The sequence below is a fragment of the Poecile atricapillus genome, chromosome 1, assembly GCF_030490865.1.
Source record: "Poecile atricapillus isolate bPoeAtr1 chromosome 1, bPoeAtr1.hap1, whole genome shotgun sequence".
Taxonomy (NCBI): domain Eukaryota; kingdom Metazoa; phylum Chordata; class Aves; order Passeriformes; family Paridae; genus Poecile; species Poecile atricapillus.
Window position 1 is genome coordinate 147,454,886 of NC_081249.1, and position 17,523 is coordinate 147,472,408.

The 17,523-nt window shown below is 41.8% G+C and overlaps 1 protein-coding gene across 6 annotated transcripts in view; it reads right to left on the minus strand.

Annotated features, from left to right (window-relative positions):
* SUSD6 (sushi domain containing 6) overlaps positions 1-17,523 on the minus strand; it is an 84,212-nt gene that overhangs the window by 57,902 nt on the left and 8,787 nt on the right. For 5 of the 6 annotated variants that reach the window (XM_058839573.1, XM_058839552.1, XM_058839544.1 and 2 more), the window contains exon 2: positions 16,262-16,354. The gene's annotated coding sequence lies outside the window, so the exon portion shown is untranslated. Of the gene's footprint in view, positions 1-5,959; positions 5,979-16,261; positions 16,355-17,523 lie in introns of those variants that run through there. The other variant, XM_058839590.1, reaches the window with a different exon arrangement.

Sequence of the window (17,523 nt, forward strand, 5' to 3'; positions counted from 1 at the left end):
TCCAAGCACCCTGCATGCGTACACCAAAGCCATGAAACTATTTGTCAAGAAAAAATATTCTAGCACAGAATTCCCAGTGACCTCTACACAGCCTCATGGGAAAAGCACAGCAACTCCAGTTTCAACTGCCTTTAAAGGAAGACTGATTCTGTTATTGTTTTTTTCCAGACATTTTACAAATAAATACGAAGATCCTGTGACAGCCAGTAATCCTCAAGCAATTTCCTGTCTCTGGAAACAAGGTTCCCTCAGACTGAATTGATTAAACAAAGGTTATTAAAATTAGTATAAAGCAAGCTTGTTTGAAGGTCCTGCTCTTCATGTTTTTACCTGTAACATAGTGCTCCAAGCAGCAGGACAAAGATGTCAGCTACAAGAGCTTACAGCAAAACAAAATTAACATGCAAGACCCACCAAAGAGTAAGAAGGTGATTTAAAATTACTTTCAACAGCAGAGGATTTTCATGTTCATTTAATCTATTTTGAAATTAGTTTCTCAAAGGGTATGCACCTTTTTATACTGTATCCTTAAGACTGGATTTGTTTCCCCCATTTTGTAAATCTGATATGTGATTTAGTCTTTTGAGAGTCAGCAGTTGTCATCACCAAAGCTGTTTGCCTTTTGCCTCTGCAGTTTAAGAATTTGCTGCAAAACAACTGGTTAAATCCATTAACACCATCTTTCAGTGTTACCAATTTCCTTTTCCTCTAAAGTCAAACGTTCTAAATAAAACCCATACAGAGAGAAGTGTTAGTTTCTACAAATGCTACATGTATGTAGAGGAATGCAAACAGCTTGACATCAGGATCAGAAACTTCCTCAACAATTCTCTGGCATCTCTTGAACAGACAAGAGGAAGTAACAAGAAAGTAATGACACTGGTGTAACAGTTTAAAAGAAAAAGAGCAACCATTTAAACTAAGGCTCACATTAGAAATAAAAAAACCTGAATCTTGCAGAAAGGTCTAAACATCAACATCAGACTGGCAACGGTCTCACATGCACAGGTTAACTGAGCTTCTTGTTCTTACCCCTAAAAAATACATTATGCAGCGTTTTCAGAAAGGGTCCCTGCATAGGAATTGACCAAGAATTTGGGGGGGGGAGGGAAGGGGTGGGTGTTTTTTTTTTAATAACCTCACTACTCTTCACTAAATGCAGAGTAACAACTGTTAAAAAAGCCAACAAAACTACAGATGAAATGTCATCTGTAGCTTCATCTGTAAGGTTAAGAGAGACTGTACTGTGTGAATGTCACAGCAGCTATACCCAGAGGAGCTGGTGGTCTGTCACTTGCAACTATCTGGATTCCCATTGGCATCTTTTAAAAAGCCACTTGCAGGCCTCATTTTGTGAAAAAACTAGTCTCTGCATGTTTTATACACATTCTAACACACAGAGCTGCTTTTCTGGATAAGCTGAACATTGCATTTAACAGGTGTAAGCAACAGTTGGCTCTGGACAACAAAGGATCTCCACTGTCTCCTTTTGCATTTCAGGGTCTGCTCTCCTCACAAAGCAGAATCACCCCTTCACATCCAGAGGGAAGTGGGGGGAGGACAAAGACAAGCCTGCATTGTGTTAAATAAATAGCTCCACTAAGGCTCCACAGGACACTACAAGGCACATTTTGAGGAAACCACCCGTCTGACAGCATACTACAGAGCACATCAGCTAGAAGCCTTTTCTCCAACACTCACATGGCCTCCACCTCCAAGTCCTGCTCCCCAGAAGCACTTGAGTATAGCTGCTGGAAATCACTGCAGAGGCTGCTTTACACCACTTTTAAAATGAAAAGAAATCTCAGTGAAACACTGCTGTGAGCCCTTTTGAAAGGTAGGAACACATGCTGGTAAGGACAGAACTCAACAACCTACTTCTGAGGGACAGGGTTAAGTTTCCTCATCTCTGCCAAGAAGAGCGATGCTTTATTTACATCAAAGGCATCAACAGTCTTTGCAAGCTCCTTGCAGACAAATCAAATCTGAAAAAGCTAATTATGTTTAGGCTACATTTGCTACAAAATAAGTGTAATTGGGCGCATATTTAAGTTTTTTGAAGACGCAGTCTCACTGATAAATTTTTATTTCTGACCAAGGAAAACTGTTGGGTTCTGTCACTAGACCAACAGCAAGTTTCACTCTCAGAAGTCATGACATGAAAGATTAGTCTTCCCCAAAGGCAAAGGTTCTCAGGAGGGAGACCTTGTACAATTTACAGGTACAACCTCAACACCACCAGCATCAAGGGAGCACTATTCCTTGCAAACACTGCAAGTACTTCCACCAGCAAGGAGAAATGCAGAGCAGGTAATGGTCTGCAACAACAATAGTTCCAAGATGCCCAACCCAAAATTTTTGCTTGCTTTCTTTTATGAGGAAATTATCTTGACTTCCTAACTGCAGGAAAGACTCCCGATCTGATGGGAATGAAGAAATGCAGAAAGAAGAACCAGCCTTGTGGGTGCCATGTCATCTCAGAGCACAGTAATGCTCAACACCCACTGCACATTCCTGAGAACAGGCTAAAGAGCTCACCAGCAAACTAATCAAGAGATGAGAACATGCAGAGAATTCCCCTCTACAAGTGTTCACCCAAAATGCAAAGGGTTTGAGTTAAGGCCAATGATAGTAATGTGAATGACATTGCAGCAAAAGAAAGATGCACAAGCTACAGTGGGACTATCAGACTTTGCAGAAGCCTAAAAAAGAAAGGCTAAGAAGGAGATTGAAACAGGGGACATGCACATTACTGCTTTAATGTCATCAGTCCTGGGAGGGTCTAGTTCATGAAATTAGCTGAGTTGAGAGTTAAAACTCTTTTTTATATATTAAGATTAACCCAAGGTCCACAAACACCTTCATTTCAAGATGCAAAAAGGAATCCTTGGCTTCTTCAGCCAAGAAAATTATTAAATTCCCATTTCTGAGACTGAATTTTTTTTTTCTTCCACTACTGTAAGTCAAGACAAAGTATGAGGGTGGAAAGGGTATCAGGAATGAAAGTCTTAAAGAACTTCAGAGATGTGATTAACATAATCAACACTTCTTTTTAAAACCACACCTGAAGTGTAGGTGGTTTTGCATAGGTGACTTGCGAAAGAAATCGTTTACCAAGAATCAAACCAGAGCTCTAGAAACCTTCTGGAAAGGTGTTGGCTTACCAACAGCTGAATAATCCAATTATGTTGACTTGAGAAATGCCAGGCCTATCCCCAGCAATGGCTGGCTAAATCCCCTCACCTACAAGTAGTCAGTAGACTTTAGGCAAGCCTGCTGGTTCACCAGAATCAAGCTGGAGAAGACAAGTCTTTAAATAGCATAAACGTGGGCAATAGAGGCTGCAGCTACCACAGGTCTCTTTGGTCTGTTTTTTTACAGCTGAATGCTGAGACATATTTTCTGAAATAAATGACAGCCACACGCTTCCTTACAGCGGGCTCTCCTTGCCTTACATGGGAAACATTTCTTGTAAGACACACAGGAAGCAAAGGTTAGATCAGATTTTAGTTGTGGGATCTTTTCATGCTGTGCAATAAAAAGCCCACTGATGTCATGCTGCTTCCCCCTCTGCTGCATGCTCCTCCCCCTCATACAATGAAAGCTTCTTGGCTGAAACGTCATTTCTCATCCCTTCTCTTTAGCACATGCTTTTTAACATCCCTTTTCCTACAAAACAGCTAGCTGTTGTGACTCGCTGCAGAAGACCCTGCAAAGGAAGAGATGCAGACAGGAAGCCTGGGGCACATGCCAAAGGATAAACTTTTGCTTTCAGACAGGTGCGTGACTAGGCAAAAAAGCCCTTCACAAGCACTGCTTGCCTCATTAACACTTGCAGGTCAAAGAAAGGCAGAAATTGGAGCCTACAAATCAGACCATGCTGTATAAACACTGAGAAAAAAAACAAACAAAAAAACCCCACTGCTACAAATATCATAAACTACCCTCACGTGGAGGGAAACCACCTCTTTAACCTGAGCCATCACTGGTCCCAGAGATCTTAGTCTCACAGCAGGTTCTTTCTATATCACACCCAAAGAAATACAGAGCTCTTTGCTCTACTGCAAACATGCAATAAAATCTGCACCACGCCTGTTCTTAATGCTTTCTTTGTTCACTACAGTTCATTACTCACTACAGTTCAGAAGACTGAAAAGGAAATTAAAAGGTCACTCATATACATGAGTTATTTCTGTCCCAAATATGCCAATAATTTGACTCAGTAGCAAGAATCAAAGAGCAAAACTACTTGAAAACAAGTTTTCCCTCAAATTCTTATCAGTAAATATTTAACCCCCTTTATATTTTTGTAGCCACAGTCACCGAAATGAGCTTGATACTTATTGATTTATAAAATCAGATTTATGAAAGGACTAAAAACTAAGAGTTTCTTTGCCAATGACTACCCAGTTTCCAGCTCTTTCATTTTCAAGTCTTAACACTGCCTCACCTCTGTTTAATTTTTCTTTCATTCCTTCGTAAGGTTTTTACCGCAGCTCCTTATCCTCTTTGCACACATTCTGGTTCACGCTTCACACGCAAGAACGAGCCCTCCCTCTCCCCCAGTTCCTTGTGTGCTTTCCTCAGCTGAACTCATTAACCGTGTCTCCAGGACTTCCCATGACTGAGGAAAAAATCGCCTCTGGGCAGACAGGAATGAGTTTGCAAGGTTTTGAGGGCAGTTACTTTGTGCATTTGGCCAAGGTCCTGTGCGGCAGCAGCATCTGGTGAGGCTTGTGTGGGCACGGCAGCCCTCAGCAAGGCTGAGCAGGGCCCACACCCTGCAGAGTGCAGGTGAGCTGCAGATGGATGGATCTGTGGAGGCTATGCTCCTTCATGCAAGGGATTATCACCACCCCGTAGATACCTGCAAAAGGCTTCCCTAAACAACCACAAATGGGAACACGGGAATCTCCTGCTCCAGGAAAAAGAGCAAGCTGTCTCCTCTCCTGTGCCAGATGAGGTTTCAGAAAGTGTTCAGGCTTTGTGGTAGGGAGAGCTGTTGTGGGTGGGGAGGGGGTGGAGGAGAGATGGGAATGGGGTATGGGGGCTTCATGTTGTACTTTTTTTTTTTTAACTGTTCCCAGTTTAGCCATGCCTCCTTAAGAGACAGAACCTACACAAGCACACGCCCCCTCCTTGGCTGAGATCATGAGCTACTACTGAATATATCTTTCAGAGCTTGATATTAAGCCAAAGCATTCCTGCAGCATGGAACATGGGGTGCTACAATGGCAGTGCAGGGCAAATTACTGAGAGCAGTGGGACAGAGAAACACACATTTGCTACAAAACATCTCTGGCCATTTTGAACACTGATCTTGTCCATAAGAGTTTAAATGACCCTTTTTTCATTTTGTTTTTGCTTAAACTGTGTACATTGTGGCAGCACCTCAAAGATTGCAGCAACTCTGTAAATACAAATGAGATTACAAAGAATTTTGTCTCTTCTCAATGTCTGAGAATTTACCTGTCTTTTCCTTGCATTTTATCACCTTCAGAGCAGCTGTTCCTCTTTTATTATGGACAAAGATAAAAACACTGCTTCATTTCATCCCTGTAATTGTGCCCAGTGGAATTCTCAGGGAATATGAGTCTGCTCCCAAACACAGCTATCAGCAGGTTTCACTCTTGTAGTTTTGTCTTCTAGTAAGAGCAATATTAAAATTTTAGAGACATTTATCATAAGTGAACAACTCTACCATTAATCCCACCATCATCAAACAGACTCTTTCCCCCTTAGACAAAGTACTCTAAGTTTCAGTCTCCTTCACAAACAGATGCTTTAAAGAGTTCAGTCTGTTGACTGGCTCTGCTAAGGGGCCACACTAAGTTTGTCACTGCAAGTGACAGTATTTTGCAGTTAAAGCCTCCTACAAAAACACCTTGTCTTACTCAGTGTGAGAACTACAACCCTTCACATGCTAAGCAGAATGCACAAGCCATCACAGGTAACTTACCAAACAGAAAGCAACAGGCCCAAGAACACCCAGACAAGTCCTCCAGAAAGGACTAGTAGTTTCTGAGCACGGACAGGAAGGGCAGTTCCTTACTACAGGTTTCTTCAGTGCATGATCTAAGGCAAACCCCTTGGGCCCTGGGGTAAGCACCTCCCCACTTCTGTTTCTTTCATCAGAAAGACACAATCTGTTCTCTCATGTTTCCCCAAAGGAGAATCACCCCATGTCACTACCACAAGCCTTCCAAAGTAAACCAAGAGATAAAGGATCAACAGACTGGTCACAAGACCTGTGTTACTGCCTCTTCTCAGTACCATGTTAACTAGAGAGCACAATCAAACACACACACACATTTTGAACTGTTCCATGTTTGGTATCTGCATTCTCTCAAAAATGAAAGACAAAGACAACAATTGCTTCACATTAACCAATCTCATCACCATATCCCTTACTCAACTATGGACACATTTTTCTTGTTAAATCATGGCAGGTTCCTTGATACTAACAGCAAATCTTCCTTCTTATTCCAGAGATCTTTAAAAAAATCTACCACCACATTCTCCTTTGTTTGACACCCTTCTTAGTTAATATGTCCATGCTGATGTGTTTATGAAGAAAACCAGCAGGCAGGTTTCCTATACAGAGAGCAGAAATAAATTTTGACCACAGCTAGATTTACAGAGAAGAGAGAAGGAAGGAGCTGCCTTCAACTATGCCCAGACAAGCAGTCTACAGAAGGCCTCGGTCTTCTGGAACATTGCCTGTTCCAGCTGCATGTGTGAAAGAGATTTCACCCAGGTCAGCCTGGCACTGCTTTAGGGCAACAGAACCCCCATGGCAAAGCAATGTGCCCCTTTCCACATGAGGATTCCTAAGAACACATGAAATAGGAAGATCTGAGTTATATCCATCACCAAGGACTAAAGTTTGAGTGTTGTGTCACTCATACCCCATGCAAAAAGACACAAAAGAAAACAACTCTTTATGGGTGCAGTTCTCAAACTCCTGCATCCAGACTGCCAAATGCCATGGTCTGTCTGGCACTCAGACTGAAGTTCACCTCCATATGCCTACTCTTCCATAGTAAAGTGGAAGAGAGGCTCATGAGTAGAGAAGACAAACCACACTGGCAGGGAGAACATAGAAAACAACAACTTACATGCAATATCCTCATTCTCTCACTAGAAAAACAAGGCACTAGGATACAAAATGATGCAGATTTGCAAAGGAACTGCTTTCACTAGCAAAATCAAACCAAACTACCATAAAGAAGGTGGGTTGGAACTCATTCTTATATTGAAGAATGAAGTGCAAGGGTTATAAGTAACAGTAAAACAGAAGGAGAAGCTATTGAGCTGAGCATACTGAACCAGGGTTTTTACCACCTGTACACATACACACATGAGGTCCACTACCCAAGCAACATTTCATGCACCCCTGTCTGATCGCTAAATGAACATTCAGAAAATCAGGGCAATAACCTGATACACTTATGATGAGCAATATCACAGCCCACTTCAGACAGGACAGAAAGAAAATAAAGAGAATTTGTGTACCAAAGCAAAACACAGCAGAAGAAGAAGATCTGCTACTTTTACCAGCAATACCATATGGCAAATATCTGAGGTAAGGAGAATGAGTTCATTCATGTTTAAAAGCAAAAGTAATAGGTCATTCCTTCCAAGTTAAGAGGAAAAACGCCTGTTCCCCTTTCCCTGTTACAGATACAGCATTCCCAGTCCAGATATGGCCTTCCAAGGAACTGGTACTGTCAGTATTCAGGCCCAGACAGTCAAGCTCAGGGCACTTACTATATCAAGGTGCCAGAAAGAGGAGTATGAGAATGTTCATGTAGGAGTTTTGCTTAATCCTAACATAAGCCTGGTTTATCCACAGCCAAGTCAGAGCTGCAACACTGAAAGACCAGTTTTGTCACCAGCAGACTACAGTTAACACTCTGAAGCTCGGCAGCATTTGGCAGCAGTAAGCACAGTTCGCACAGTACATCTCAGCCACCATGGTGAAGCAATCTTCAGCTCCTGAAAGAACTGCTCAGAATTGCAACCAACACACTTGGTTCCAATCAGAGCTCCCTGAAACACGTCTTTCTTCAACAAATGCGAGGGAAGCAGCATGGCAGCAATGTCTCTAACATCTTGCAGAACACTTGCCTGCCAGCTGAGAAAGCTTCTACTTCTGCAGTGCTACCCCACATATGGATCTGCCATGCAGCAAAGTTTCAAGGCAAGAGGGACAATCTTAATGCATCCTCATTGTCTCTTCAAAAAATCCAAACCAGATCAATAAGGTCTTTTTCTATTTGAACAGCTGCTGGTGGGTACCATTTAGCTGTGAAAACAGATATGACCCCTGACACTAGCAAAGGCCCTCAACAGCTGCCCAGATGGAGCACACAAGTTAATTCACCTCTGTAAGAGTCCTGCCTTCCCAAGAAGGTCTTGCCATATTTGCTGGTTCTTCATTCTTCCCAAGCCTGAATCCACACTTGCCCTCTGGAATTCAAGTATTCAGTCTGCCAATTGAGTTTTCATTGCAAGAGACAGATAGCAAAAAGGATTAGAAGGACTTTGCCGCAGTGCTGAGCAGTCTAAGCCACAAAGAGAACACAGTATAAAAGTCTTGTCTGACAATCAAGTGCCAGGAGTAAATAAAATGAAAAATGGCAGGCCAGATTAAATAGTGCCAGCATTACTTCCCAGATCCATTCATGTCACAACATGTCCCAGCCTCCCCTCCCCACCCCTTTAAAACACTCCAGTGTGAACCCATGTATATTATTGCCCTGACCCATACATCTCACTTTGTATTTGCTCTCTGCCTACAGAAGGCAATTCAGAAAGAAAGCCAGAGGTGAATATTCTTACATGCAGAGTAATCCATAAGTGTCTCTAGCAGAGTCAAGCATTTGCTTACAGGAAGACAAAAAGGCAGTGTCCTAGGTACCTGTTGTACAGCTCTTCTGTGGGGCTCAAGTCCACTGCTGAGACAGCAAGGCTTCTTCAGCCTCCTCCCAAGCAATAGGTGGAAAAAGCAATGCAGCACAGAAGAGACACAGACAGCAAGTGTCTGATTTAACAGCCCCACAGCCAGAAAGTGCCAGAGGCAAAAGGAGAGATGTATCAGAATTTTAGCTACTGCTAGGCTAAGTATTTACAGAGAGAGTTGTCTAGAAGTCTCATCTTAGGGCCAGGAGTTTTATCTTTTATGCTTATGAAAGCCAACTTTTGATGATGAGTTTGTAGAACGAAGTGTCATTTTCTCACATGTTTTGCCTTCATCATTTACTGATGATCCCACTATAAAAGGATACATTTCACACCAAAGTGCAGCAGAAACAGTAAACTCGTGTGATGTAAAAACCTATGGAAGCTGAAAGCTGGATGCAGGCTTCTGAATTGAAAAGCTTGTGCAACTCAGGCTTCTGCACACTGTTTATGTTATTGTTGTGTAAGTCTTTCCGTCACCAGAAATTACTCACAATCAATTTGTAGCAAGATTTGTAGTCGCCATTTCTTCCATGCGAGAAGGAAGACCTACTGCCTATAAAAGCATCGCATAATTAAATGCATTTTCAGACACAGGGTAATCAATAGTCTGGGAAATCAGAAAGGTTGTAGCACAATTTTAAGCAAGCCAAAGGCTACAGGGAGAGATTAAATATGAACTTCCATAACAAATACTCCCAGGCTTTTTCTTGTCTAGTATCATTCACTCTGCCTGTGGCTAACAGCAGTCAAACCATAGCAGACTTGAAGTTACAGCTACCAGTAAAGGTTGATTTTGTGGAGACAACTAAAACCCATTGTTTTCCTGTGTGAAACTTGGGACAGCCCGTCTATTCAGGATCACCTGAAACCAGAACTGGACAGTAATCCCTTTGCATGTGGAAGCCTAAGAAGAAAAGGTCAGATCAGACCAGCAGTTGTGTCACCTCAACAGAAGCACACAGGACTGCAGAAAACTACAGTGGCTGAAGTTATTCTGCACAAGGCACCTGCCCTCTGCCAAGGATAGGCATCTTGTCAAGGGGACAAGGCAATATATCACAGGACAGACAAAAGACTTTTATATTGTCTTTCCCCAAGCCTGTCCTCAGTTTTGTAGTGCCACCACTAAACTTCATTACAAGTGCCATGATTACATCTACCTTATAAGCCAAGCTTTGCCTCAAAAGTCTCACTTTGATCGGTGTATTTGTCACCTATCCAATAATTAAAGGATTGGTTTTTTCCTGCAAATTAAAAGAAGCTTCAGGTATAAGCCATGCCACCCAGAGGCTCCGCCAAGGTCTGAACTTTAGATACAGGACAGCTTGGTTGCTCATCGCCTCATGTAGCACAGAGAAGAAAAGCGGTAGCATAGCCAAGCATTCAAATTTGGAAGGATCAGATATATTCTGTGGGATATCAAAATAACCACGCCTGTGTCAACGAGCACACTATGATCTGAAAAATAAAGGTAACATTTCACCCTCCAAACTTTTCCATAATCTTACACGAACAAATATAGAGAAACTTCTGCAAAGACAGCAATTTCCAGTTGACTAAGTCACTTTACCTAGTCTGCTCATAAGGCATTAAGAAACTCCAGAGCAACAGGATTTTTGTTTTTGGAACACCAAGTATTTCAACTTTCCTATCCAATGAAGTCTGGTGAGGAAGGATGTCGCTGCCCGAATCGGCCTCTTTTGCCTCGGCTAGCTGTGGCCGATGTCAGCGGCAGGAGTGGGGAACCAGGCGAGCACTGCGAGGCTCAACCTGGAACCTCCAGAGCTCCTCTGCGCTCTGGCGTTGAGGCTTACAGGGCGACACGGGTTGTGACGAAGGGAGAAAGAGTGCTCAAACTCCTCCGATTTCCCAGGAACAAGTTTATTCCAACAGGTGCGGGGCTGGGATCACAGGGGAGAGGTCTGAGCCGAGACCCTGGGCACCCCCATGCGCCAGGTTTTAAGGACCGTGGGCGGCTCGTATGGTGACCAATGGGACAACAGCAACGGAGGGGTTAAGGGTGGGGATTACAATATGCAGGACCAATGGTAGGGACCTGGGGGGGGGGAAAGCAACTGTACAATCAATAGGGCGTCGAGGAAGGGATGATAGGCAGGGAAAGAACTGGAACAAAAGGTGGGGGTTCACATAGATTGACAGGGCTTAGGGGCAGGATTAGGGTGATGGATGGGGAACAATCTGGAAAAATGGGAAGGGTTTACCATGATGGGCACCTGGGGACAAACCATTCTTTATGACCGGGGAGCAACTGGGGTAAACTACCTCTGAACTTAATAAAACCAAGCAATATGGGCGGCAACAGAAGGACTGCTGTTTGATGCAAAAGGAGTAAAGGTCTAGCTCAGAGCTACCGCAGAAACAAATCAGCAGCAACACCTAAATGCTCTTCCTCCCTGCAGCTGCCCATGCCCTGCACACCTACAAGGTCACCTCCTCCCCATGTGCCAGGTGTGGCTGGCACAACCCTACACCAGCAGCTGAAAGCTCAGCAACCTTTCAGCCTTACACACTGGGAAAACCACAACATAATGAAGTCACACACAGGCATGCAGCAACCACACGTTACACCCTATTACACTGGAAACAGACATTAATTGTGGAAGTATGTAATTTTTACTCAATGAGCTTTTGCTTATGTACCTCAGCTATTTTAGCTCTTCTTCCAGAAGACATCAAATAAGCTCATCCTTTGCTACAGAATTACCTATAGAACACAGACGAGATATCCAAGTGCAAGGTTCACCCCAGCAATGTCTTCATCACAGAAAGGCCAAGGAGAATGAATGGGACTTAAGCTTTTAATACCAATAAAAAGAAAACTGGATTAAATTTACCTAAAATTTATTTTTCCAAACACAGCCTAAAGGCAAAATCCTATGGCCAAACAATAATTCTTCCTCACAGAAAGCTAATGAACACAACTTCATTCCAAGAACTAGCTCCTGGACACCAGGAGACTGGTAGATTATTGCAAGGTTTGTCTTCCCAAATGTACTTATATCACCAACATATTATGAGTAACATCACATAAAAGAAACAGGCTATTTCAGTTTTATTTAGTTCGATTTTTACACGCCTTTTTTCCTTCCTTATCATCCTCTATCACTTGTTACTGGCCTTTGACTGGGATATGTGTCCTCACTTGGGAGCACTGCCTAGCACACCAGGTTACACCTTGATTACAGACATATATACTGAGGAAACTGATCTACCCTCAAAAATTGCACAGATATAGGTGTGCAAAAATCCACAATCGATCAAAACAAGCTCATCCAATTTACTGTGCCATTTCCTGCAGTTATTTTGAAAGGCAGGAAGCTCACAGAGAAGCCAAGCAGCAGCTACACAACATCCATGGCACTGTACAAAGCTTGCATTAATACTGCCTACACTAATCAACTTTCCTAACCTCATAGGTATTTTTCCTGAGACAGCAATAGAGCATCAGCCTCCAGAGCTATCAGTCTCTGTTCTCACAGGCAGTGCAAATCAAATACCTTTCTCAGCATCCAATTCCTGGCTAGCAGGCACGGCTTCACACTCCTTAAGGCATTCCACACACTCTCGGTGCAACATTCCTGTTTTACTTCCCTTGGTTACAAGGGGAGAGGATCTCTGCAATAGCCTTTCCAACATCAGGTGAGGCTGTAACAGCAATCACCTTCATGGTGCAACTCCAAAGTAACTCTACTGAACTCATAGGATAATCCCAGTATACTGAAAAAAAAGTATTAAGCCAGCTTCAAAAAGCCTCCTTCAAATACCTCATTGTACTCCTGAACCTCACTTCAAAATTCAAAAAAATTTTTTTTCCAATTTGAAAAACAGGCTGCCTTCTACATTTAGAGGGAATTCTACCATTATGACATATAACATTTTTGGCTCCATAGCCAAGAAGGAGAAGAAGTCAAAGACAAGAAAGACTAAAGTAATTATGAGTCCTAGAGGAAAAAACATGTAGATAAAATTTACTGATTTTACATTTAATATTGATCTTTGTGACATGGAAGGCAAAAAAAAAACCCTCTGTTAACGTATTGTATAAAATTCACCACTTACGAGGATTTAACAAATTGAACAGTCTGTATGAGCTGCTGAAAGTGAAGAAAGTGTTGCCTTTAATTTCTCTGAGCACCTTGACTGTGCCTGGCTCAGTCTTCACAGAGTTTAGGAATTCACAAGCTCTTGTTAAGACACAGCACTGTATTTCCTAAGCTGAATAATACCTCCTAAGGGCTTCAAGTACTACTTTAAGTAGAAAGAGGGTGCAAAATTTCCCTATTGACTGGGAACCCGTTAAACAAATGTATATATAAAAAAAAATTAAAAAAAAAAAAATAAAGGCAAAATCAATGTTGGCATAAAAACCCTGAAATCAATGTATGCTTGACACAGAATAAATCAGTTATGCAGCAATTAAATGCACAACGTAAGAGGACTGTAAAATACCAGTTTGCTTTAGCAAGTACGGTTGCTTGACACCAAGTACATCAGACAATACAAATAAATCTTATCACATATCTCAAATTCAGCAAGGCTTATCTGGAACAATGCCTGGAAAGCCTGCAGCATGCCCATCACTCTGGAAGATGCCCAGCTGGAGATGGTGGAAAACACTGGGCATAGGTACTCAGGTGAACCAAGCTAACAGAGATCAATTTACTTTGTCTCAAATCACAAAAGATGAGCAGGATGTTGAGAAGTGGCAGAATATGAATAACTAAGTACAGGTCACCCATTTGCAGGAAATCTTTTCTTTACTCATTTTGCATATGCAAATCAAGGGTAACGAAAAGAAAAAACCAATATCACATATATCTTCCAGGTTTTATTTTCAGGTTGTAAAAGCAATCACTCTGAAAATTAGCATTTCCTGGGATTTAACAATAGTTGGGTTAATAGCACTGGGCAAAGGCAGTTATACCTAGCCCATAATTTTATCCGCATAAAATGTACCTATCTGGTAGTGATGTCTCTTCAGGATATTGTCAACAGGATCAGCCTTAAAAAACAATACTGTTTAGAAGTGATAAACCCCTTCCCACAGCTAATGTTTCCATGCAGGTTTGCATCAAGGATCCAGGATGGATTACTTTGAAATGTACACCCTGCATCTGTGCACAGTCACAGGCAGAAAGCACTTCAAGTCAGTCTCCTCAGCTGAGTATCTTCTGAGGGTGCCTTTCTCCCTCTGCCCCAGTACCTCTTCACACACATTTTTTAGGCTCAGCTTATCTAGATATTCTATGTCTAAATAGGCAAAAATTGTGCAGTTTGCAAAGAAATCAGATTTTTACATCACCACTGCAGGACTTCTCCAATTCTGCATTAGGGAAAAACACTCCACCAAAATGAAACATGAGAGCATTGCACCAATATGCTCATGCTAGCTGTGCACACACACAGAGTTTCTGTCCTCGAGGGAAGATCTTTTAACTTGTCTAAATCCTTCCCATCCCTCTGTTCTGTACTGATATCAAAAAGGGTCTCTCAAACCACCCTGCAAAGGGAACAGAGCCTAGGGAAAAACAGCAAACTCCCCTCCAAATTCACCAGAAGGCCAGCCCAGCCAGACCCAGGACAGATTATCCAGAGAGGATTGCCACCAGCGATCCTCAGAGAGCTCACTATCACTAACGGTGCTGCTATATTAGCAGACCTGCTTTTAGGAGCACAGGGATGAGCTTCTCATCAGCTTCTTACTGCCAAGGAAAGGCTAAAGAGGCTAACTCCAAACACTTCTTCCCTCCTCTTCTTGATCTGCATGACATTTTTTAACAGCTGTCTGATGCAAGCATTTCACATAAGACATAACCATATTTTCACCACCATCCTTTCCCTATTGTCACAAATAAGATGTGGTGAAGAGGCACTATTTTTTGTATTACATCACAGGCAGAGTCATATTTCACTATATACTTAAATTTCAAGCTTATCTCTGATGCTGTGCAGATTATGTTTAGGCTGAGAGCAGATTACTGGCATAAACCAAAACATTATCTAGACTGCACACACATTCACTCTAGAAAATTTCCAGAGCTCTCTGGACTAGGGATGAGAAATTAGTCTCTTATGGAATCCTTAAAAGTATCTGAGAAACATTTGTTTGCTTTGGCCAAGAAGAGACAGAATGAAAAATACCCTCTCAATTTCAGTTACATGTCCCAACATGCAGCAAAAGATGCCACTGCATTCAATCCAATGTGTCTTGCAGCAACAAAGAGTTGGGTTTTTTTACTTAATGATTCAAAAGATAAACATGGACACAAACACACAGAGCCACCAAGATATCTCTTACACTGAAGTGTTAAAGTACCACCCAGGATTACCCAAAAAATCTCAGTAAACATTCCTAATGAGGTCTTCTTAAAACTCAAAACTGCGGCTCAAGGTAGCAGTTACAGAAAACAAGGACATCAGGAAGGCACAGCAAAAAAGAGAGATAGCAAAGGAGCTTGATGCCTTATCAATGCTAGAGGGTTCTGAGGGGAAGAAGGCGTAGTCAGAAGAATTATCCCTATCTTAATTAGCATCAGAACAAAGACTCATATTAGTTTGTCTGCACTAGGACTCCCCTAGAGCACTGGATAATAATCTCGTTGAAAGCATTAAAAGGATTTCCTCCCCACTTCACCCCCCTGCAATCTACACCCCTTCTCTCAAGGGGGATAAAAGGATGAGGTCCAAATAACAGCTTTATGTTTAATTCTCTGGAAGACATATTTGGGTAGCTTTTTACAACTAAAATATCAAATATACAATACACAAGTAAGATCCTTCTGTGATAGGTTTTCAAAGGTAACATTTAGGAGCAGGTAGGGGTAAAAAAAATCAAAACAAAACCTATTTTTTGTTCAAGAGAAAAGGTCAGATAGCACAGGTGATTTATCATGCATGCTTAACTCTGGAAGGCAGGAAGGACTTCAGTAGTTTCTTCATCAAAACCAGGGAGTGGTAAGGGAGTGAAGAATACAAGGACAAAAACCACAGCTTGTGGCATCTGAACACCATAAAAATCAGGTTAACAGCAGTGTCAAGAAAAATGCTAAGGCATGGCTACAAAGGAGTGAGAGCCTAAGAACATTTTAGAATACTTTCTGTTTCAAAAGCTAGAGATGATAATACCAGTGGCTGTCTCACTGCAGGATGAGAACATGGAAGGCAGCACATTCTGCCTTCAGTTTACAGAAGAGTCATGGCATTTGGACAAAATGCAGGTTTTGAAAGCAAAAACTCAGGAAAAACAAAGTAACAGCATCAGCTTTCATCTTACCTGGTATTGACACAGGCTGGCATACAACGGTTGTCAAGTTAGCAAGATTAAACTGATGCTTCAGTGACGATAGGCTGATTCACACACCTAAAACTGCACAAAAAAAAGAGTAGGTATTAGCCCTGTAAGTACTAAGAATGGCACTCTGTCACATGATAGAGCAGGAAGCTTGAGGGTAGAAGTAGCTCTATTATGTTTTTAGGACACAGGCACACAGCTATGCTTCAGGTACAGACATTACTCATGAAGTTCAGATCTGGGTCTGAGATATACTGCACAAGCTACTCAAAATCAAAGAATATGCAAACTATCCTCACACATTTAAAAATCCCGAGAATAAGAAGAGAACAGTTTCAAGTGTAGCAGAGCGTTAGCAAAAACATTTTTCAGCAGCACTCATGCTTACTTGTTTTTTTTTTCAGTAGGACAGAAACTTCCCAAAAGCTACCCAAAATACCCATACTAAAACTGCATCAAGTCCAGCCATCAGATACACACATGCACTTTCAGTGATTGCACATACTGCATACTTCCCAGATAAGCATAGCAGAAATTTATTTCTACAGTGCCAAAATTCACAGGTACCTTTTATTGCCTCATCACCGTATACACCCTTTTTATGCAGCATTACTACTAAAAATTCCAATAATTAAAAAGATGGTTATTGATAAGGCAACTTTCTCTATTTTGGAAAGTGCAACAGAGAACTGGGAAAACTGGTCATCCAAGCAAGAGCAAAAGCCTTGCAGCTGAAAGGAGTTTTTGTCTAGCCTGCTTAAAGATCTGCTTTGCTGCTAAACATTTCGTTGTCACATTTAAATGTCAGCTTTTTAAGTCAAAGAAGTGTACAATCCCTGCAAGACAGGAAACCACAAACAGACTTGAGATGAAGGTTCTCACAGTTAATGAAATGAAAAGTAAACCTAGCATAGCAAACTGCTCTTCACATCTCTGATATGCTTACAAAAAGACACAAACCCTGATCTTGAAACTTTGCTCCCCATACCCATGAAATAATTTTTAATTAATCTCTGATAGTAAGTTTATGTGGTTTTCTAGTCTACTTATAGATCAAGGCAAAGCTTGCAATGAGTCTCCAACACACTTTTGTTGCACATCACAGAATGAGTCTGCAGCATTTCAGGATCACACAGCTCTTTGCAATAGTCCTTTAACTTACGAAGACATACTACTCGATTTTCCTAAGGGGAAAACAGGGCCCTCCCTTTCCTGAAGCAAGCAGCATGCCCTTCTTGGACTTT